The sequence below is a fragment of the Papio anubis genome, chromosome 15 (assembly GCF_008728515.1).
Source record: "Papio anubis isolate 15944 chromosome 15, Panubis1.0, whole genome shotgun sequence".
NCBI lineage: Eukaryota > Metazoa > Chordata > Mammalia > Primates > Cercopithecidae > Papio > Papio anubis.
Genome location: NC_044990.1, coordinates 21,114,479 through 21,137,564, shown reverse-complemented (window position 1 = coordinate 21,137,564; position 23,086 = coordinate 21,114,479). Strand labels below are relative to the sequence as shown.

Genomic DNA, 23,086 nt, shown 5'->3' with positions numbered 1-23,086 from the left:
GGGGCAGACGGTTGGGGCCTTGAGACTACCTAAGAAGCTTGGGTTTTACTTTGTGAGTGAACTCATGAGTTCTCACTCTTATAAATAAGACAAGTTACTGGCTAATTCGAATTGTTCTTTATTTAACCAGGAGGAAAGATAGCCAGGAATGAATGAGGAGCTTTTGCTTCTCAAGAGAAGAATGATACATATAGATATAGATATATATAACCTTTTTGTTATCATTGTTGTTATTCTTTTCATAAAAGGCTTAATTTAGAATGCATACCTAGAATAAAATGTGGTTTGGGCTATAAAAATACACTTTACTGTTTTGAAATCTTCAAGCACAGTTTTATTTCTATCATGTTATACTTTATAAAGGTAAGGGATTATTACTGCTGCTCTGATAAGGTCAAAGCATATCTTTTTTTATCAGTGGATTAGCTCCCTTTATTTCTTTATTGCTAAGCATAGTCAATTTATTTTAAGCTTACTTCAGTCTAAATCAGTGAATCTGTGCATCCTTCTGTTCCTCTACTTGCCATTGAAACATTATCTATCTAAACCAAAGCAGTATGAAACCAAAGAGACTAAGGAGCAAATCTCTACAGTGGGTCCACATTGTCATTTTTTTCCTACTCATTTCCAAGAGATCTTTACATCTTCTGCTTAAAGGATGCACAAACCAGACCTCTCCCTGAACCACCTGGATGGCTGCAACAATGCTTTTCATCACTGCAAAGTAAACTTTAATTCCAAGCAAAATGTACCCTTTGCCATCTTTCTTCTTCCTCATTGTCCACTTCTGAACTTTCCTCTCAATCTCTCCTTTTTCACACTTGGCTTGAGCCATTCCTGGAGGTTACTGCTCCTGGGAGCTGATTTGGATACCTTCTTACATCAGCACTCCTATCTGATCTAGCACTGTCTTCTCTGTATGGTACCAGATTAATCTACCTACAGCATCTTTTTCCTCACTTCACAATCCCCAAATTTTGCTATTCACAAACCTAAAATGCCTTTCCTTTGTTTACATCAAAAGATCCAAACCTTCCTGCCTGACTTTCAAGACTTTCCTTATCTGCCTCCAAATTTCCTTTGCATCAGGCCAACGACCTTGGAATCATCCTTTAATTATTTTGTGCTTTCACATCCTACACCCAATCTACTAAGAAAATTTTGTAGACTCTACCCTCAAAATATATATAGAACCCAACCACTTCTTATCACTTCCAAGCTACCACCTGGTCCCAGCCGCCACAATCATCTCTACTGGATGACAGCTTTTTCCTACTATCCCTGCTTTTATCACTGCAGCCCATTCTCCACACTCTAAATCAGAGAATGTCACTGCCCTGCTCAAACCTCTGCAAGTTCTTTATATTTCACTCATATTAAAGCCAAAGTCTCAGGCCAGGCTTGGTGGCTATGACTGTAATCCCAGTACTTTGGGAGGCCAAAGTGGGATGATTGCTTGAGCCCAAGGAGTTCAAGACCAGCATGGGCAACATAAAAACCCTGTCTCTACAAAAAATTTAAAAAATTAGCCAGGCATGGTGGTCCATGACTGTAGTCCCACCTACTAAGGGGCTGAGGCAGGAGGATTGCTTGAATCCAGGAGTTTGAGGCTTCAGTGAGCTAGGATCATGTCACTGTACTCCATCCTGGGTGAGAGTGAGACCCCATCACACACAAACACAAAAGTGAAAATTTCTAGAATGAACTGCAAGGCTCTACATGATCTGGAGGGTGCCATCCCTTGGCTCCATGCCTTTTGATGCTGTAACCTCATCTCCTACTACTCTTTCTCTCCCTGCCCCCATACATATATCTTCTTGAACACACTAGGCATGCTCCTGCCTTAGAGCCTTTGCACTTGCTATTCTCTCTCCCCGCAACATTTTGCCTCTGAACATGATATGGTTTGGATCTGTGTCCCTACCCAAATCTCATCTCAAATTGTAATCCTCATAATCCCCACATGTCAAGGGACGAGGTGGGAGGTGATTGGATCTCGGGGGTGGTTTCTCCCATGCTGTTCTCATGACAGTGAGTTCTCACAAGATCTGATGGTTTTATAAGGCGGTTTTCCTTGATGTTGCTCACTTTCTCTTTCCTGCCACCATGTGAAAAAGGTTTTTGCTTTCCCATCTGCCATGATAGTAAGTTTCCTGAGGCCTCCCCAGCCATGCAGAACTGTGAGTCAATTAAACCTCTTTTCTTTCTAAATTACCCAGCCTCAGGCAGTTCTTTATAGAGGTATGAAAACAAACTAATAGAAGACTCCATACAGATAACCCCTTCACCTTCAAGTCTAAGCTCAAATGCAACCTCTTCAATGAAGCCTACCAGGAACACCTGCATCAGTCAGGATAGGCAACATTATCCTCTGATGATAACCTTCAAAGCTCTGCACCTTAACACAACAAAAATTTATTTCTAGCTCATGTTATACATCTACCTAGGCTGCCAAGGTAGTTCTGCTTGTTCTATTCACTCAGGAACCTAGGCTAATGATGGTTCCATTTCAACATGTACTAGACTATCACCATTCAGAGGAAAGAGGAGCTGCCTTGTCCTACCTGGGTCTTACATATGTCTGCACCCAGCAGACACATGTTGCTTCTACATACATCTAACTTATTAAAGCAAGCCATATGGCCGTGCTTAACTTCAAAAGATCAAACGAAAACAACCTACTACCAAGTGCCTGAAAAGAAGAGAATCAGAATGTATTAGTTATCCTGTATTAGGTATCTCTTGTCACAGTAATGCCACATAGCAAATAACTGAGATATCCCAATGGCATTCAACATTAGTGTTTATTGCCCATGCTTCTGGGGCAGTTGGATAGGTGGCTCTGCTGCTTTTGATTGTGCTCACTCACATGTACAGGAGACAGCTTGCATTGGCAAATCCAGGCTCGTCTCATGTGGGATCTCTGCTCTGTGTGGCTCTGAACCTCCAGTGGGCTGGGTCAGATGTGTTCTTACAGTGACTGCAGAGGTACAAGGGAGAGCAAGCAGAAACACCCAGGGACTCTTGAGGCGTGGGCTTCCTGGCTGAAAATAACAAACTGAAAGCTTCTATTTCTCCATCCACCAACTCTGACATTGTCAAGGTTATAATATTGACATTGTTCTTAATAACTATTAAGTGTTCCATGTTGTTTCTATGTATTGGTTCTAAATATTGAAAGAAACAAACAGCATTTACAGTATTATGATAATATCAATGTTTCCATTAGATTGCCAGTAGCTGCAAGTAATAGAATATTTAATGTTAAAAAATATATGAAATGTCATTGTTTTGGACTGAGCTTCTATTCTAGGCCCCAACAGACCTGACCAAACCAAAATGGAGTCACTCATGCTAAATGCCACATAGTTAAACTGAACTTTAAGGAAGCAGACAGATCCAAAAACAAATGAGTTTTCCCTTAAAACAGGAGATTCTAGTCTACCAGAGTCAGCATAATAAGAAAGTCCCCTTACCTTTAACCATTACCAAAAAACAGTAACCTGATGTTAATCAATGAGCTTTTAAAAAAAATTCTTTTGCTCTGTTTCCTTGTTATGACCTTTAAAACCCCACTCTTCTGCTATTGCCCAATGTGAGCTTTCTTTCTATTTTATAGAATGGAGGGAGCTCCAATTCATGAATTGCAAATAAAAGCCAATTAGATCTATAACTAAATTTGTTGTAATTTTGTCTTTTGATAGTAGCTAAAAACTTTTAAACACTAAAGTGTTTATTGCCTCACATAATAAATAGACTATGTTAGTTTTTTTGAATTTACAGAATGTTTAGCATTTGAGCTTTTTTGTAAAATAATTCTCATGGCTTTTTCCTCAGAGCTGCAACATAACTATAGGGACTTCAGAGATCATATCCTTATAAAACAACATGCAGAGCAAGAAAGGAACAAGTCATTCCCTATGTCCCTCTTACGGAGTGAGAAAATGTTTTGCTGGAAACCCTCCTAATAGATTTTCACTTTTATCTCATTGGCCAAGATTACACCCCATGCCAGTGTCTACACTAATTTGGAAGGAGAACAGAGTTTCCATGATTGGCTTAAACCAATCATCCTTCATTCCTTGGACTGAGGTGAATCCCATGTAATATATCTCTAAACATAACTTGAGTATTGTTGAAAAGAATGAGGGAGAGAATAATTGCTAAGTAGGCAATAGTGTCTATCTTTGCTACCCAACATCTCTACAAAGACTTTGTCCCATAAAGAATTTTCAAAAATGATCAATGCCACACAGAACACACTCAACCACTCCTCAAAGAAGAAGATCCCAAGTCTCATCAGTTGCTGTACTAAACTCCAAGTTATGTAACTCTGGAGTTATGCAGTATTCTCTATCAGAATAACTAAATATGATTTCTTGTGGCCCAGGAACCTATGTCTAAAATAGACAGGTTATTTACCTAAATATACTCAACATGTAACCCAATCCAACAAAGACAGAAAAATCTTAAAACAAATCCTGGAAATACATCAAAACAGAACCTCTTTAAAGCATAAATCACACAAGATCCATAAAACAAAAATACAAGTTAAAAAACAAAAACAAAAAACAAACAAACAAGAAACCAAGTACAATGGCATCAAAGAGCAAAATGAATGCAACGACACCTCACATTTCAATACTAATGCTGAATGTAAATGGACTAAATGCTCCACTTAAAAGATATAGAACCACAGAATGGGTAAGAACTCATGAACTAACTGTCTGTTGCCTTCAGGAGATTCATCTAACACATAAAGACTCACATAAACTTAAAGTAAAGGGGTGGAAAGAGGCATTTCATACAAATGGACACCAAGAACAAGCAAGGGTAGCTATTCTTATATCACACAAAACAAACTTTAAAGCAATAGCAGTTAAAAGAGGCAAACAGGGACATAATATAATGGTAAAAGACCTTGTCCAACAGGAAACTATCACAATCCTAAACATATATGCACCTAACACTGGAGCTCCCAAATTTATTTTAAAAATTACTAATAGACCTAAGAAATAAGATAGCAACACAATAATAGTGGGGGACTTCAATGCTCCGCTGACAGTACTAGACAGGTCATCAAGACAGAAAGTCAACAAAGAAACAATGGATTTAAAGTATACCTTGGAACAAATGAACTTAACAGATATATACAGAACATTTCATACAACAACTGCAGAGTACACATTCTATTCAACAGCACATGGAACCTTCTCCATGATAGACCATATGATAGTAATGACCATACTACCATAAGTGATCTACAAATTCAATGCAATCCCCATCAAAATACCACCATCATTCTTCATAGAATTAGAAAAAAAAATTCTAAATTCATATAGAACCAAAAAAGAGCCCACATAGCCAAAGCAAGACTTAGCAAAAAGAAGAAATCTGGAGGCATCACACTACCTGATTTCAAACTATACTATAAGGCCATAGTCACCAAAACAGCATGGTACTGGTATAAAAATAGGCACAAAGACCAATGGAACAGAATAGAGAACCCAGAAATAAACCCAAATACTTACAGCCAACTGATCTTCAACAAAGGAAACAAAAACATAAAGTGGGGAAAGGGCACCCTTTTCAAGAAATAATGCTGAGATAATTGGCTAGCTACATGTAGGAGAATGAAACTGGATCCTTATCTCTCACCTTGTACAAAAATCAACTCAAGATCAATCAACTTAAACCTAAGATCTGAAACTATAACAATTCTAGAATATAACATTGGAAAAACCCTTCTAGACATCGGCTTAGGCAAGGATTTCATGACCAAGAACCCAAAAGCAAATGCAATAAAAAACAAAGATAAATAGCTGGGACCTAATTAAACTAAAAGAGCTTTTGCATGGCAGAAGGAACAGTCAGCAGAGTAAACAGACAACCCACAGAATGGGAGAAAATCTTCACAATCTATACATCTGACAAAGGACTAATATTCAGAATCTACAATGAACTCAAACAAAGCAGTAAGAAAAAAACAATCTCACCAAAAAGTGGGCTAAGGCCATGAATAGACAATTCTCAAAACAAGATAGACAAATGGCCAACAAACGTATGAAAAAATGCTCAACATCGCAAATGACCAGGGAAATGCAAATCAAAACCACAATGTGATACCACCTTACTCCTGCAAGAATGGCCATAATCAAAACATCAAAAAACAGTAGATGTTGGTGTGGATGCAGTGATCAGGGAACACTTCTGCATTGCTGGTGGAAATGTAGACTAGTACAGCCACCGTGGAAAACGGTGTGGAGATTCCTTAAAGACCTAAAGGAAGAACTACCATTTGATCCAGCAATCCCACTACTGGGTATCTACCCAGAGGAAAAGAAGTTATTATGCGAAAAAGATACTTACACATGCATGTTTATAGCAGCACAATTTGCAATTGCAAAAACGTGGAACCAACCCAAATGCCCATCAATCAATGAGGAGGATAAAGAAACTGTGATATATATATATATATATATATATATATATGATGGAATACTCTTCGTCCACAAAAAGGAATTAATTAACAGCATTTTCAGTGACCTGGATGAGATTGGAGACTATTATTCTAAATGAAGTAACTCACGAATGAAAAACCAAACATCATGTGTTCTCACTGGTATGTGAGAGCTAAACTATAAGGACACAAAGGCATAAGAATGATACAATGGACTTTGGGGACTTTAGGGGAAGAGTAGGAAGAAGGTGAGGGATAAAAGACTACAAACAGAGTGCAGTGTATACTGCTCAGGTGATGGATGCACCAAAATCTCACAGATCACCACTAAAGAACTTACTCATGTTACCAAATACTACCTGTACCCCAATAAATTATGGGGAAAAAAAGAGGCAGCTGGACAGAAAAAAAAAAAAAAAAGAAAGTATAAAAAAGACTGGCTGGCTCAGGTCCTGTGGGTTGCTAACTCTGTTCTCTGGAAGGATTTCTCCTGCCCAACATCTTTTATGCCTGATTATCCCATCTTGGAAAACAGTGCTTGCCTGTTATACTCTAAAACCACAGTTCATTGAAGAGTTCTAGGAGCTACAGAGATTTAGCACCCTACTTCTCTCAGATGAGTTCTAAAGTCCTGATGTCTTTTTAAAAGCTGAACAATCCCAGGTGTATGTCACTATGCATGAATTTTATTTGGCAATACAGTCCCCTTAACAACTAAGTTAACTTTCAATGCACCTGTTTCTAGCCACTTCCATAAACTATACAACTATCAATGGTAAGGCTCTTGCCTACATACAACCTTTGAGAATTCCTGTCTTATCTTCTTCTGCTAAGTCTATTGTTTTCCTGCCTCTGTGTGCTCTACCTGATGTGGAAGTAGATCATAAAGTATTGGCTTGTATTACATAACAAGAAATCTAACCCCATTTTTAAAATGTTTTATTGCTTGCAGTTTTTAAGTCTCACCCCTCCCTCTTCCTTGTGTGTACCACATCTGGACAAGCTGATAAGAAAGTGAGGATGCTCCCTTCTTTTGTTCCAATGGGAGATACAAACAATGCAAGTCCTTTTCAGTGCACAAACCACCCTCACCCCCACCCCCAGCCCCAGCCCCTAACCACAATAGAAACCCAAGCCAGTCTCCTTTCCTTGCTCTCTCAAGCCATTTTGGACCTGCTCAGGAGGTCTTCCCTATTCCCTACAGAGACATTAATTATGTAAATAACAAAGCTTTTTATGTCCTCTTGGTGTGTGTCATCATCAGTCTTGGCATTCAAACTAAACTTTGGATGAGGACCCGTCTGCCTTCAAAGATGATCATAACAGCTTTCCTAATGGTATTTACCATTAACTTACATTGCAAGTCAACAGCAAATCCTATCTTAGCAAAGCTATATTTTCTTTCTAATCTGCTTTTAGGATGAACTACCTACAGACTATGTTTGTCTTTCTAAGACAAATCTAAAAGCTGCAAGCGATACTGTAATTCTTCTCACCATATTTAACATGGTAACTCCATTCAACAAATGCTCTGAATCCAAGGTACAAAAGCTTCCAGTTTGATAACATGTTTCACCTTCACCTAACAAGGATCATCAGCTGCGCAGTCTGGAAAGCAGAGGCTCTGTTTCCCCTCTATAAATGACTCCTTTCCTCAGCACATTCCACATTCTAGGACCTGTTACTTCCAGCACCTAACTTCTGGCCACAAATTCTGCATTAGTTGGGAGACCTTCCACTGAAATTTAAAAAGCACTAAAAAAAAAAAAAAAAAAAAAGAGTAACCAAAGGAATTTCTCGTCTCACACAACAAAGAGTTGAAAAGTTCCAGAGTTGGCCAAATCTGTGGCTTAAAAATCTTAGTGTTCTCGGTCAACTTTTAACAACAAACCGGGGAGGGAGCAGGGCTGCTGACAGGGAATAGCTATTTTATAAGCAATCCACACTGGCTGCCATAATCAGTCAGTCTGCATATAGTGATTTGCTATGTATGATATTCCACATGCTAGCCTAGGCATTACAGAGACCACATCAAATAAGACAAACCCAATTCTTACCTTCAGGAGCTCACATTCTAGAATGCAAGACATTCTTACTTGTTAAAGAATGATGAATTATGATTGGTTTCGTAAGAAAAGAAATATAATCCTATGTTATTATAACTAAACTTTTCCAAAGAGAATATTTAAGCCATCAAGATAATGTTAAATCTTTTCTCTTTTACTCTACAGAACCTCAAATCATACTCTATGTTAGTTTCTAAGTACATTGGCCAGGTGCAGTGGCTCATGCCTGTAGTCCCAGCATTTTGGGAAGCTGAGGCAGACAGATCACTTGAGGCCAAGAATTCGAGACTAGCCCAGCCAACATGGCGAAACTCCATCTCTACCAAAAATATAAAAATTAGCCAGGCATGGTGGCGCATGCCTGTAATCCCAGCTACTTGGGAGGCTGCGGCAGGAGAATCACTTAAACCTGGAGGCAAAAGTTTGAGTGAGCCGAGATCGCCCCACTGCACTCCAGTCTGGGTAAGAGAGTGAGACCTTGTCTCAAAATAAATAAATAAATAAATACATACATACATACATACATACATGGATCTTGACTTTCTTATTCAGACTTTCTTTTTTTCCGTTTCGGAAATTTTAATTGTCTCTTTTTTGTTGTTAACAAAGTTATATATGCCTTCACCCCGTTATTTCAAACATCCATGTTTTGTGGCATGAACTCTATTTTATTCTTAAATATATTCAGCGTGGAGCCCTCTGACTTCTTGGACTCATTTCTGTCTGTGGGGGCTACAAAGATTTCTGGGTTTTTTTGTTTTTTGTTTTTCTTTGAGACAGAGCCTTGCTCTGTCACCCAGGTTGGAGTGCAGTGGTGCAATCTTGGCTCACTGCAACCTCTGCCTCCTGGGTTCAAGCAAGTCTTCTGCCTCAGTCTCCCAAGTAGCTGGGATTACAGGTGCGCACCACCATGCCCAGCTAATTTTTTTTTTTTTTTCTTTTTTAGTAGAGATGGGGTTTCACCATTTTGGTCAGGCTGGTCTTGAACTCCTGACCTTGTGATCCACCCGCCTTGGCCTCCCAAAGTCCTGGGATTACAGGCGTGAACCACTGCACCCAGCCCTCAGATTTCTGTTTTTTAGATATATTTTATTGTGCATATTTAAGGTATACAACATGATATTATAAGATGCATATATAGCAAAATGGTTACTATAGTGGAACAAATTAATATATTCATCATCTCACATAGTTACCCATTTTTCTGCCCTGTGTCAAGAGCAACTATAATCTACCCATTTAGCAAAATTCCTGAATACAATACATTATGATTACTATAGTCCTCACATTGTATACATTTCTTACTGAAATTTCTTTTCAATTCATTTCTGATTAGCTCCACTATTTCTATGAACCTATGTTGTGCCTCATTTCTTGATTTCCTTTTTTGTTTTGCTGGACTATATCCTCAAGTTGTTTTTTCATGGCTAGCATGGGAAGAATATTTGCAAAACCCTTGACTATATGAAAATATCTTGTTTTGACCTCATATAAAATTGCTCTTTGGCAATGTTCTCTAGCCATTATATCAAACAGGTTATATAGCTCCTATCTGCATTGTATTTTCCATAAATTCAGTGTTTCTGATTTGCTGAATCTTTTTTTTTTTTTTTTAATTTAGCATGGTTCTGGTTTGAGGAGGGAGCAGGGAGAGGGAGATTAAAAAAAAAAACTCTATACGTAGTCTGCCTTATTTTATCAGAGGTCAGTTTCCTGAGTTCTTTTGAAAATTACATGTTTAAGCTAAGCTTGTCTATTGTTTTACTTCTATAATTCTATATTCCATTCTTACAACTTGACATCAATTAATAAATGTAAATGAAGAATCAGTAGATATTATGGATAGTCCTGAACTTATTTATAAACTCTTGGGTTCAAATGCACTTTGAAAAGAAATGTGATAATATTTTTGCTTTTAAAACACTCAATTAAAAAAAACTCTGCTAAAATAACAAAAAGGCTTATTACATCATTCTCTTTTATTCTTAGGAGATAAAGAATCTTAAATGCCATGTCTGCCTTGGAATTTAAGAATTTCACTCCCCCAGCTTTTCTTGACATATATTTAGTATTAATTTCTCAATAACCTTCATTTCTATGTTTACTGATATTTCTGCATTATCCTCAAACTTGCTAAACACATTAAACCGCATGTGTCCCTTGCTTCACTTTTAGAAAAATTAGTAATTTTTTAATATAACTGAGAAGCTGGATCTTTTTCTATGCTGTGATGAGGAATGATTTTTCTGTCTTATGTCCCATGTTCGAGCAGTACAAATTTTCAAGCAAACTCTGCTTTCTCAAAGGTGCATTACTGAAACTTTGACCTCTAGTATTAAATTTCCTGCAGATATCAAAGTCCATTCCACAGAGGTAGCATTAATCTCCTCTACTGAGACAAGATGTTCCCATTATTCACCAGGATAACTAGTTCCCAGATTTTGCTGACAAGCATCTTTTTTCAAATGTGCAGACCAAAGAGGTTGGCAAGAACCCACTTAAGAGAAGAAGGCAGCAGAGTTGAAGATCAGCCTTCCTAATGTTCAGAACATGAGTTATTTTCATCCCTATACTGACAGTTGTGGAAATAACTCCAAGGTAATACCATCCAGTATTAAGCAAGAGATGATTATAGTTTTTTTATGTAAATAGAATTGTATTCTGTCTATAAAATCTGAAAAATAATGCTCGACATTATATTTTTGCTTTCACTTCATGTCTGAGGTATAATTTTTTGAGGTTCTATTTATTAACCAAACTCTTTGGTCATTCGTATATAATTAAGTGAACATATTAAAAAAATTTTAAATGTAGATAAGCCATCTCTCTTAACTTGATGAAGTTAAAAAGACTCCTGTGACGTCTACAAGGTAAGAGTGAATAGCTTATGTTGAAAACTGATTAACATGAAATTCTTCCAAATGTTCTTGAGCAGTCCAGTGGGCTTTTCTCTCAGTCCTTTCTATTTTTAAAACATTTCTGAAGTGGTTTGTTGTGTAAGAAAACTCTCTTTATTAGAAGATTGAATCACCAAAAGAGCAGGTATTCGATATTTGAGCTCTACTAACAAGCTGTGTAGGTTCCCCTCTCCAGACCTCAGTTTCTTATTATGCAAAAGAGGAAGGTTGGCCTTGATAATCTCTATAGTCTATCCCACCTCAAAAAAAATCTGATTCTAGAATTTTTGTTTTGCTGTAAAATCCCCGATCAGTTGGATAAATGGTGAGCTAAGATGAACTAACATCAGTAGGAACATCAACTACTTCTTAGCCCAGCATGCTCTGTAGTTCTATAGTAGGAGTCATTAGCATTATGGAATAGAAATATGATTACAAGTTCATATTAACTTGTTACATGAAGTTCACCATCTCAAAGAGAGTGTACTGTGAACTTGTTTATAAAAACTGAGGTCATCAAAAAATGACAGTATGTGTGCACTCACATGTATGCACTTCTGTGTGAGAGTGTATGCAGGTATGTGAGCATTTGTGGGTAAGTGTGCTTGTGATTTTAGAGGAAAGAAAGAACAGTGGTATAGACATGATGAGAAAAGGTAAGCTTGCCTCAGAGAAACCCCGTTTTCAGGCTCTTTGGCAATGTTGATAAAATGTGACAGTTTATACAAGGTCATGCTTCAGTTCAAACATACCAATTCTAGATTACCCTCCCTTTTCAGCGCAAAGACATAACCAAGGTGCCCGTTCATCTGTCATACATCCCTGTGAAAATGTGTGAATTAATGAACTGTTGAGGCTGAAAGACACTTTAAAGTTAAATGGCTTGGCATTTTAAGAATTTCTTTTATTTTTTGAACTTGACAACACATGGAGCAAATTATTCTACTGTCAAATGAAATTTCTACAAGTAGTATTTTCAAGCTGACAGAATATACAAAATTTTTTTTTGATAGATAAGCACTTATCAATAATCACATTAGCACATTTTTCAGGGCTACAGTCTTAACAGAAGACAATACTTCAATGACTATTTTTCAGACTACATGTTGGCAAATTGCAGCCCATGGGCCAAATCTAGCCCATCTGTTTTTGTAAATAAAGCTTTGTTGGAACACAGTCACATTCATTCACTTATGCATCACCTGCTTACCTGTTACGGTGTCCTAGTAAAGTAGTTGTGACAGAGACCATATGTCACAAAACTTAAAAAATGAACTATTTGACCCTTTACAGAAAAAGTTTGCTAACCTCTGACCAAGACCATAGGTTCTCAACTTTTATTATTACTATTTCTTTTTTAAATATAAGGGGCCCAGGCCCTTTTTTCAAAATGTAAATAATTAAATTACTATTGTTTTCCCTGATGATACATTATTCCTGATAATACTTGTTGCAATATTCTGGTATCTCGCCATCAGCCAAGCACTCTTTACAATCTTCATTCTCAACCAAGCACTGATTTTGAACCTAGAATTCTCAGCACAAATTAGGCTGTGCAAGGTAAGTGCACTCATGCAGGTTTTTGGAAACATGGCGTATTTCTGCAGCCGTAATCCAGTGTTAGCTCTTCAGCTAGAAACTGAGGCTGTGGAGATGGCACATTCCTGATTCCTGGATCCCAGCTACGGTAGCACATTCTTAGACTCTGTAGTTTCTGTGGTGGTGGTGGGGGGGGGCTTCTGATCTCCTCCCTTGCTGATGGGGCCTAAGATTATAGGGCTCCTGGCAGGCAGGCCCGCAGTTATTCTGGAAGTCATTCCAAAGACCCTGCCCTGAAATAGCTCCTTTAGCTTTTTCAATAACTTTGTAAGCAGATGTCTGAATTAAATCCTTTTGTATTTAAAACACCTTAAGTGACTTTCATTTTCTGTACAATATCTTGATGACATGCTGAATTCCTACTTATGTGAGTCTGGTTTAAGATCTTTTCTCCTTTTCCATTCATCCAAAATCTCCTTCAGCTCCATGATCACACTGTTGAAACACTGTAGTTTTATAATGAATTTGCAATTTGGTAGGACAAGAACCCTTTTATTATACTTTTTTGGAGGGATGGAGCACTCTTGAACATTAATTCTGGCAAATACATTTTGGAATCAATTTGTCCAATTTCCCTGCATCTGCTCACCACAAAACAGTTGAGATTTTAATTAAAAGTGTACTAAATTTATAAATTATTTTGAGGATAAACTAACATCTTTATAATATTAGGTTTTCCTGTAGGAGAATATAGTTTACCTCTTTGTTTATTTAAGGCTTCTTTCACAGGAGAACACGTTTTTAAATTTTTTTTAAAAAGGAAAGGAAATAACAGATTTCACACATGATTATAGTTGTATGGATGAACACTGATGGATACTGAAACAAAGGGTAACATCAAAAGGCTAATATGAATTCTGAAAGATTTTTAAATGAAAATTTGTATTAATCAAATAGCGTCTATGTACACTTGGAAAATGGTAATGAATAAAAGTGAAGGCACACTATTTATTGGATCTGAAGATTATACTTGGGGTATACATGGATTTAATCAATCATCCCTTCAAATAATTTCAAGGATTTCCTAGATTATCTAGTCAACGGATTAGGAAGCACCAATTTAGACCAACCTTCCCCCACAGTGAGAATTCTTTGGACAGCATTTCTGGCTCAATTATTGGAGAGGCTAAACTTTCAGTAAGGAGAATTTACTACCTGGTAGGGGAACTATTTCATTCACAGAAAAATCTAATAGGAAAGGATTACTACTTCTATGGAGTCAAGTCTATCTGTGCTCCTGTCCCCTGGAGCTACAATGAATAAATCTTACTTCTGGAGTATTTTGGTCTTTTAACTATCTGATAACAACTTTCATCTCCCCCACGCACCCATCGCAGTTTCCTCGTGCCAGTTCTTTCCATTTCCTTTTATAGCTTATTCCCGAACCCTTCACTAGTCACCCTTCTGCAAAAGCACCTCAGTTTCTCACTCCCATTTAATGAGCAAAACTCAGCAATGAGTTTAATAAGCTCACTCCAACACCCCAGATACGTGTTTTAATGTTTAAATAAGATATTTTCATGCACATTGAACTTTGGCTCCATAGTGAACATTTTGTCACCTAGGTTTTTGGGTTTTCTTACCTGAGCTCTAAAGTCAAGCAGCTCTGAGTCTGCATATTAAACACACACATGCTTGCACGTGTGTGCAATGTTTTCTCTTTCTTTGGAAATAATTTCAGGCCTGTAAGAATAAGAGTAAAAATGACATTCATATGGCCGGGTGTGGTGGCTCATGCCTGTAATCCCAGCACTTTGGGAGGCCAAGGTGGGTGGATCACAAGGTCAGGAGATTGAGACCATCTTGGCTAACACGGTGAAATCCCATCTGTACTAAAAATACAAAAAAATTAGCCGGGCGAGGTGGCGGGCACCTGTAGTCCCAGCTACTCGGGAGGCTGAGGCAGGAGAATGGCGTGAACCCGGGAGGCGGAGCTGGCAGTGAGCCGAGATCACGCCACTGCACTCCAGTCTGGGCGACAGAGCAAGACCCCGTCTCAAAAAAAAAAAAAAAAAAAAAAAAAAGGACATTCATACATCCTTTACCCAGATTCACCGTTGCTAACATTCTACTCCACTTGCTTTATCAATTGCTCTCTTTCTCATAATTTATTATTATATTTAATTATGTTGGTGCTCAAATTGTCCCAATTTGACCTGTGAGAACACTTTCAGCTGGCTCTTGCATCCTTTTTCGTGCCCTGTTTCTCCTGTTTTTCATTTTTCTTTTTTTGTTGTTGTTTTTTGTTTTTGCTTGTTTGTTTTGTTTGTTTGTTTGTTTGCACTTCCTTACTTTCTAGCAGAGCAAGATTATTCTCCAGACTTACCTACACTATGCCAGCCTGGAATTAGCCACTTCTCCAAAGAGCCCTAGTCTTTTTTAGTGGAGAATTAAATCTGTACTTGATAATCAATTGACACTTGAAGAGCCTGAAGCTGTCTTAAAGGTCTTCTTTAGATGGATGGGGTAACTTTGACCCAGAGAGCACCAGTAAATAGCTTAGTCAAATAGCTGTTTAGAAGCAGAGCCGGGATCAAAGTCAGGCCTCCTCACTCCCAAATGCCTAATATCTGCTCTTTCTATTTTATAACTTTCCAGCTTTCACACAGCACTCAATAATAATCCATGCTAAGTTTCATTCTGTTGATTTTGGTCCATCATTTCAATATCCTGAGACATTTCTGTATTAACCAGTGCCCTCATTGGATACTCAATCTTAATTCAAATTCTGTAAAAGTAGGTTTCTAAACTGAGATCAGATTTATTTTCAACTTCAGAGGAGATTTCTTGGACTGAATTATAAGTCTTTGAATAATGAGGTGTTTAATGAAACCAGGACTAACACGTCGTTAACTGTGGGTTGAGAATGGTGCTCTTTTAATGGCTATTTTTTTTTGGAGCTTAATGGAAAAATACAGAATATTGAAAATGTTTTCTTATTGTTATTTAATTTGTCAAAACCTCATCATTTATACTACATTTTAAATGAGGTGGAATAGTTTTTAAAGATGCTACAGAGATCATTACAAAAGCACTGGGAAGCCAAACATACTGTGGAGAGAGAGTGGGAGGAAGCACAGGAGGCAAAAAGAATTACTGAGCTCGATGTGAATCTGGGCGCCGGCAGCACACATCAGCTTAGTTCATTGCCAACAGTCCACGGGGGGACATAATGTGAAAGTTAAAATGGAATTGAGATAGGTGTGTTGACAGTTCTGCATCCATAACATCCATCCATCCCAAGGCACCATCTGTTACATGTTCAGTCTTTTTGTGAGTATCAGCAATAGAGGTAATTAAGCAAATGAGCAGCTAAAATTGAAGTTTCCAGAAAAGAGGAAAAGTTAGCAAAGATATGACAATGGGGTGTCACTGTAGGAGCAGAGGCTGAACACCAGGATCATCCTTTCTGGATACAGCAGAATGGATGAGTGGTGAGACCAGGGGTGGAACCAGGAGACCTCACAGCTTCATGGTGCTCATAGTTGCAGAAGCCACACTAATGGCAAAGGGAAAATGCCTCTGACTTCCCTATTAAGGGGGAAGAAGAATGAACTGCTAAGTTTGGAGGCACTAGGGAAAGAAAAGAGGCCAATTTGGTATATTATAGATATATGGACAGTGATGCCTCTGTTTGTAAATCTCCTAAAATCAGTGCTCCTTTTAACAAAATTGGCTGCAGTACCATGGAAGCTCCAGTCTCTGCACTGGCATCTCGGGTGACAGTAACATTAAGAGGAGGGCTGAATTACAGAGGCTCCCAGAGCTGCCGAGGGGTGCTGGTCTACCACAAGAAACCACATAGCCTCCTTGTTCCTTATGCAGAAACCATCCCTGAACCCGCTCAGAGGGCTGGAGAACTGAGAGGAAGGAAATTCATATCCCGGATGTCTTTGACAGTAATGTGTTGGTGGGAGTTTAGAGACAATGCAGTTTCCTTTTTCTAGATTTTGATTTTTTTTTATTTTATTTTTTGCTGTGTTAATGAAAAAACCAAGTTCTGTAATATATTTTAAAGAAGTTTATTCTAAGCCCAGGGAAAACAGTCTCAAGAAGTCCTGAGAAAGTACGTCCAAGGTGGTTAGGTTACAGTTTGGTTTTATATGTTTCAGTGAGACAGAAATTGGAGATAAAATAAAAAATCAATACATGGAAGGAATACTTGGTTCAGTCCAAAAAGGCAGGACATTTTGAAGACAGGTCTTACAAATCAAGGTGGGTTTTAGGGATTTTTTTAGTTGACAGTTTGTTGAAAGAGTTAAGCCTTGTCTAAAGACTTGAGGTCAGTAGAAAGGAATGTTTAAGTTAAGATGAGGGGGTCTGCTCTCTGTCATGTGATGCTATACCAGAGTCATGTTGGAAAGTAAGCCACATTATACCAGGTTAATTTAGAAAAAGAAAACATTTAACAAGATTTTATGGTTTGTAGGGCATGACTTTAATCCTTGCCCGGCATGGCCTTAGGTCTTGTTTACAATTTGGTATCTTATTGCAACAAGAATCCATTCTGGGTTGGGTGCTGTGGCTCACGCCTATAATCCTAGCACTTTGAGAGACTGAGGCAGGTGGATTACCTGAGGTCAGGAGTTCGAGACCAGCCTGGACAACATGGCAAAATCCCGTCTCTACTAAAAATACAAAAATTAGTTGAGTGTGGTGGTGCATGCCTGTAATCCCAGCTACTCGGGAGGCTGAGGCAGGAGAATCACTTGAACCCAGGAGGCGGAGGTTGCGATGAGCCGAGATTGCGCCACTGCACTCCAGCCTGGGTGACAGAGTGAGACTCTGTCTCAAAAAAAAAAAAAGAGTCCATTCTGTCAGTCTTCTGATCTCTATTTTAACATTAATGCTGGTCAATTATGCCTAAACTCCAAAAGAGAGAGGATAACAGGGCATGTCCAATCTCCCTTCCCATCAGGGCCAAGAATTCAGTGTTTCAGGTTTCTCTGAGGTTCTCTTGCCCAAGATGGAATCCATTCAGTTGGTTAGGAGGCTTAGGATTTTATTTTTAGTTTATAGCTGTCATGTTTTGCTTGTGTCCCAATCTCCTGAGCTTTCTTAATTTAACCCCTTCCTTCCCTGATCCTTTTCTTCCCTTCTCTGTCCCCAGCCTCACCCCACAGACTTATAGGAAATTTGGCCTTCTCCTACACTCTACAATCAGACACCCACCCTCTGCCTTGTCAGGAAGGTAAGAAGCTTTTCCTTGGAGTACTGTCAGCTTTAACACTGCTTCCACTCTGTCCTCAGAGTGGGACAACAATCTGACCTCAGAATACATTTTCAGCATGTAGGATTCTGCCTTATTTTTTACCCAGTCTCCTGCTAATAACTGGCTTCCCGCTTTTTCTGCCCCCGCCTGAGTCTTTGCTGCACTTTGCTGACCAAGATCCTTCCATCTCAGGGAATGGAGCCACACCACTGACGGATGGGCCTTCTCAGGTTTGGTCATTTGCTGTGCTTGGATTTCTGCCAATTACCAGCTACAAGATACCCTTGCCTTGCCCCAGAGCTTCACCCATTCAGGCTGAGCTCCTGACCTGTTGTATACATGTGGCCAACTGTCTGCTTCTGGTTGCCTAGAACACCCTTCACACACTTAACTTGCTCCCCTTTCCCTTCAGGCGGGTCCTTTGGGTTCAGAGCTTGCCTGAGCCATGGTTATGATTGGAGCTTGTATCTACAACAGGTTAACAGTGCCGTACATGGCAAGTAATGTTCTAGTAATATAGATATATTCAGAAGAATCACTGTCTTGGCTGAGACTGAATAGCATCAACACTGTCCCAAATTTGTGAGCTCTTAAAAGAGTTTCAATTCGTTTCCGTTATCTGAACAGACTTGGAGGTGCAGTAATAAGCTCCACAATGTTTTCACACTGATTCAGCTAATAGATGTCAAGCTATTTGCTCTCGGTGCCTTATTGATTAAGGTAGGACAGGTAAACAGCTGAGAATCTGCGTTAAAATGTAATTTAGTCAGTCAAGGAGGAACGCTCCATGGTGGGAGGTGTTTTGCTTAAGGAAGGAAAATGCATCCTATAAACATTCATATCAGAATTTTTAAATAGCTCAATCCCCTGAGGACCAGATACAAAAAGGGTCTTTGTGATTCTTCTTTTGGTCCGGGAAGATCTTGTGTCCAAGATGGAAGTTGCAAGGTGTGGAACACTCCTTCCTTCTAGAATGCAACCAGGCACCCCAAGGAAGAGTGAGAAGAATGTCTCCAGTTACTACACATGTAGATCTGTTGCAGAGCGAGTACTGAGATCACAGGTCGATGAAGGCACTACCACTACTACACTGGGTCCCAAATGGGCGCAGTTCATTCTCCATAAAGAGAGAAGTTTCCCACCCCGTCAATCACCACATTCTAGGCCAACAGTCTGTGGACAACTCTGGAGCTTCCAAAAAGCAGATGCTGAGATGAGATTTAAACACGGAACAAAATATATTACAGAAGATGTGGAGGGATTCATGAGAGACTGAGAGAACCATCAGATGACAATGCAGGTCTGTCTCAAGTGAGAGAGAAAGGCTAGAAGGAAGGAGTGAAGCCATCTTCACAGGGTTAACCAGAATTCTGGACAGACATACAGTTATAACTAAGCAGTAATCAGGCTGCACCTTGGCCCACTTCCTTCTCGCTAAAAGTCACCATAACACTAGATACTGACCATTTGCAACCCTGTTGTTCCTAGAGATAAAATTTCTGACCTTAGAATAATGAGGCTATTGCTTTAGGTGTTTTTCAGGTCCTGAATTCCAGCAAAACAGCTGAACAGCTGATGGCAAGTAGTTTGAAGACCTCCACAGAGGAACCAAATCAGCATGAGAATATAGTTTCTTCATCTCCCTCCCCCATGACTTCACCCTGCACTCTTCCATCAATCAACAATCTCCACTCTCTTAAAAATCCTAGCCCAGTACTCCTTGGGGAGACAGATTGAGGTTCCCTCTTATCTCCTCGTTCGGCAGCCCTACAATTAAACTTCTTTCTCTGCTGCAACCTGGTGTCTCGGTGTACTAACTTGCCACACGTCAGGCCGTGGACCTATTACAGTTACAGGAGGGTTGAGGGCATGCATCTTGGACCACAGGGCAGTTCTAAGAAAAGTTTGGGAAGTCTGATGGGACAAAATTGTTTATGAGAGGGACACTGCATTTCCTGGGAAGAGGTCCTCCTTAGTATGCCTGTGGTATTAGTCAGGGAGCAGCCCAACGGGAAGGTGGCCTCAGCACAAATGCAGCAGTGGATCTCAAAGCACAACAGTTGGGGCCATCGGTTGATTTGCTTCCTGCAATCAGAAACCTGTGAGGCCTCTTCTCACATCCACCATACAAAGGACCTCTTAAAAGTCATTTATATGTGTGCAATCCTGTCCGCATCAAGGAGATTTAAGGAGGTTTAGTAATGCATTGACAACCATAACAAGAATATCTCAAAGATTTAAAATAAATAATTAATGCAGGAAAAGAAAAAGATGTGGTAATAAGAATAACTACGCTTTAGGATGTGGGGAAAAGGGAATCCTTATACGTTGTTGGTGAAAATGTAAATTAGTGCAGCCACCATGGATGACAGCATGGAGGTTCCTCAAAAAAATAAAAATAGAACTACCATGTGATCCAGCAGTCCCACTGTTAGGCATATACCCAAAATAAAGGAAGTCAGTATGTTGAAGACATATGTGCACTTCCATGTTTATTGCAGCACTCTTCACAATAGTCAAGATTTGGAAGCAACCTAAGTGTCCATCAACAGATGAGTGGATAAAGAAAATGTGGTACATATACACAATGAAATACTGTTCAGCCAAAAAAAAAAAAAGAAAAGAAATGAAATCCTGTCAGTTGCAACAATGTAGACGGAACTCCAGGTCATTATGTTAAACGAAATAAGCCAGGTACGGAAAGGCAAACTTCACATGTTCTCACTGTGGCAGCTAAAAATTAAAGCAATTAAACTTTTGGAGATAGACAGTAGAATGATGGTTACTGGAAAGGGTAGCTGACAGTGGAAGGGAGTGGGGATGGTTAACGGGTACAAACATATAGTTAGATAGGATGAACATGAGCTAGTATTTGATAATACAACAGAGTGATTACAGTCTACAGTAATTTACTGTACATTTAAAAATAACTGAAAGAGTAATCCCAGCACTTTGGGAGAGCATTTTTTAGAAAAAAAAAAAAAAAGAAAACAAACAAAAAAGATAGCTATCCTTTATTTAGCCCCTACCAAGCAACAGGTACTTTATGTTCTTATCTCTAATCTTTTCAACAACCTTGAAAAGTCCTTACCAAGGACACATGGTTAAATGGGTTAAGTGATTGGTCTAAGGCCACACAGTCAGTGTGTTGAAGAGTCAGGATCTGAATCGATGTCTTTGGGTCCAAAACTATGCCTTTTTACTGTCACACTGAGGAGGGGAAGAGAAGAGAGCAATTGTGCCAGAAAACAGGCTGCAGACAATAAGCACAAAACTTCACTCTGAACACCCTCGCAGCCAAGGAAGAGGGAAAGATGCTCTCATTGGCTTTTAAAGGAAGCCAGTGAAAAGGGAACATGAAGAGTAATCGTTTTCCTGGCCTTGAGTTCTACCAGAAATTTGGTAAATCAAGTCTGAAAAATGAAGAATAGTAAAAGATGTTTGAGAAAGAGGAATAGTCATGGATGAATCATGCGTTTGCAATATTGCTTTAACTGTTGCTCCACAGCATGTAGGATTTCAGCACATTTAACATTGTTCGGAAACCACGCCATTGCAAAATTATACCTGAGACAGTGAAAGAGATCTGACCTAACCAACTCCATGTTGCGTCTAACCTCCAAGTTGTCCTTGTTCGTTCCTGGGCATAGGCTGAACTAACTTTGGGAGGAATTTAGTTTAAAGTTTAAAACAAAGATGATAACAGCCCTTTCCCAAAACAAATCTTCTTGCCTGGGGACTAGACTGCCTTTGTAGGACTAACAGATTAGCCAAAAGATTAGAAATTGTGATTTGGGAGTCATGCAGCTGGCGGCCACAATATTCTGATCCTCCTAAAATTGCTCCTGGGGATAACATCGCTATGTAAAACCTAAGGCCAGTGCTTGAGATATTTTGCAGACCCTGCACTTGATGGATCAGCTGGTACTACCCAGATCAGTTGGCTCATCTGATTTTGTGGCCCCCACCTAGGAACTGACCAGGCACAAGAAGACAGCTTTGACTCACTAACATTTCATCTCCAACCTGACCAATCTGCACTCCTTGCTCACTGGCCCCCACTACCCACCAAATTATTCTTAAAACCTCAGATCCCCAAACACTCAGGATACTGATTTGAATAATAATAAAACTCTGGTCTCTCACACAGTGATCCCCGCATGGATTACTCTTTCTCTATTGCAGTTCCCTGTCTTGATAAACTGGCTATGTCTAGGCAGCTGGCAAGGTGAACCTGTTAGTCAGTCACAGTCCTGTCCTCCGTGGGAGCAGTTGGAAGGAATTTGGACTTCACTTCTTTACACATCTGTGTAGCAGACCCCACACCCAGCATGTTTCAAAGGAAGGACTGGCTCTTGACCAGCTGCTGCAAGATATTCTCTGAGCCTTTGGAATATCCTGCCTGATAAGTTTGTCTTTGTGTACCCAGGGCCTAGGGCCGCACCAGATAGTTTATGCTGACACTGTTCCTTATTGTAGAGGCCCGCTTTTGTACACCTGAGGTTGTGGACCATGCTGTGTTAGTCTGGCCTTTTAGGGAAGCTGAAGACTGAGTAGCTAAGGCCAGTCCTATGGGCACTACCTGTCTACATGACTGGTTCCCAGTAAAACTCACTGGACACCAAGGCTGGGGTGAGCTTCCCTGTTTGGCAATACTTTGTACATGTTGTCATCCGTTGTTGCTGAGAGAATTAAACACTGTCTATGCAACTCCACCAGAAGAGGACAACTGGAATCTCTGTACCTCATCTCTCCTAAAATCTGACCTATGTACCTCTCTCCTTTGCTGTTTCATCCACATCCTTTTGCTGTAATAAACCATAACCACGAGTGTAACTGCTTTTCTGGGCCC

At 39.4% G+C, this 23,086-nt stretch overlaps 1 protein-coding gene across 9 annotated transcripts in view; it reads left to right on the top strand.

Annotated features, from left to right (window-relative positions):
• Positions 1–20,030, top strand: part of EPSTI1 (epithelial stromal interaction 1) — a 308,217-nt gene extending 288,187 nt beyond the window's left edge. For 7 of the 9 annotated variants that reach the window (XM_031655810.1, XM_031655808.1, XM_031655822.1 and 4 more), the window contains 3 exons: positions 11,000–11,124; positions 18,133–18,213; positions 19,766–20,030. The gene's annotated coding sequence lies outside the window, so the exon portion shown is untranslated. The remainder of the gene's footprint in view (positions 1–10,999; positions 11,125–18,132; positions 18,214–19,765) is intronic. The other 2 variants (XM_031655815.1, XM_031655809.1) reach the window with 1 other exon arrangement.
• Positions 20,031–23,086: the final 3,056 nt, after the last annotated feature.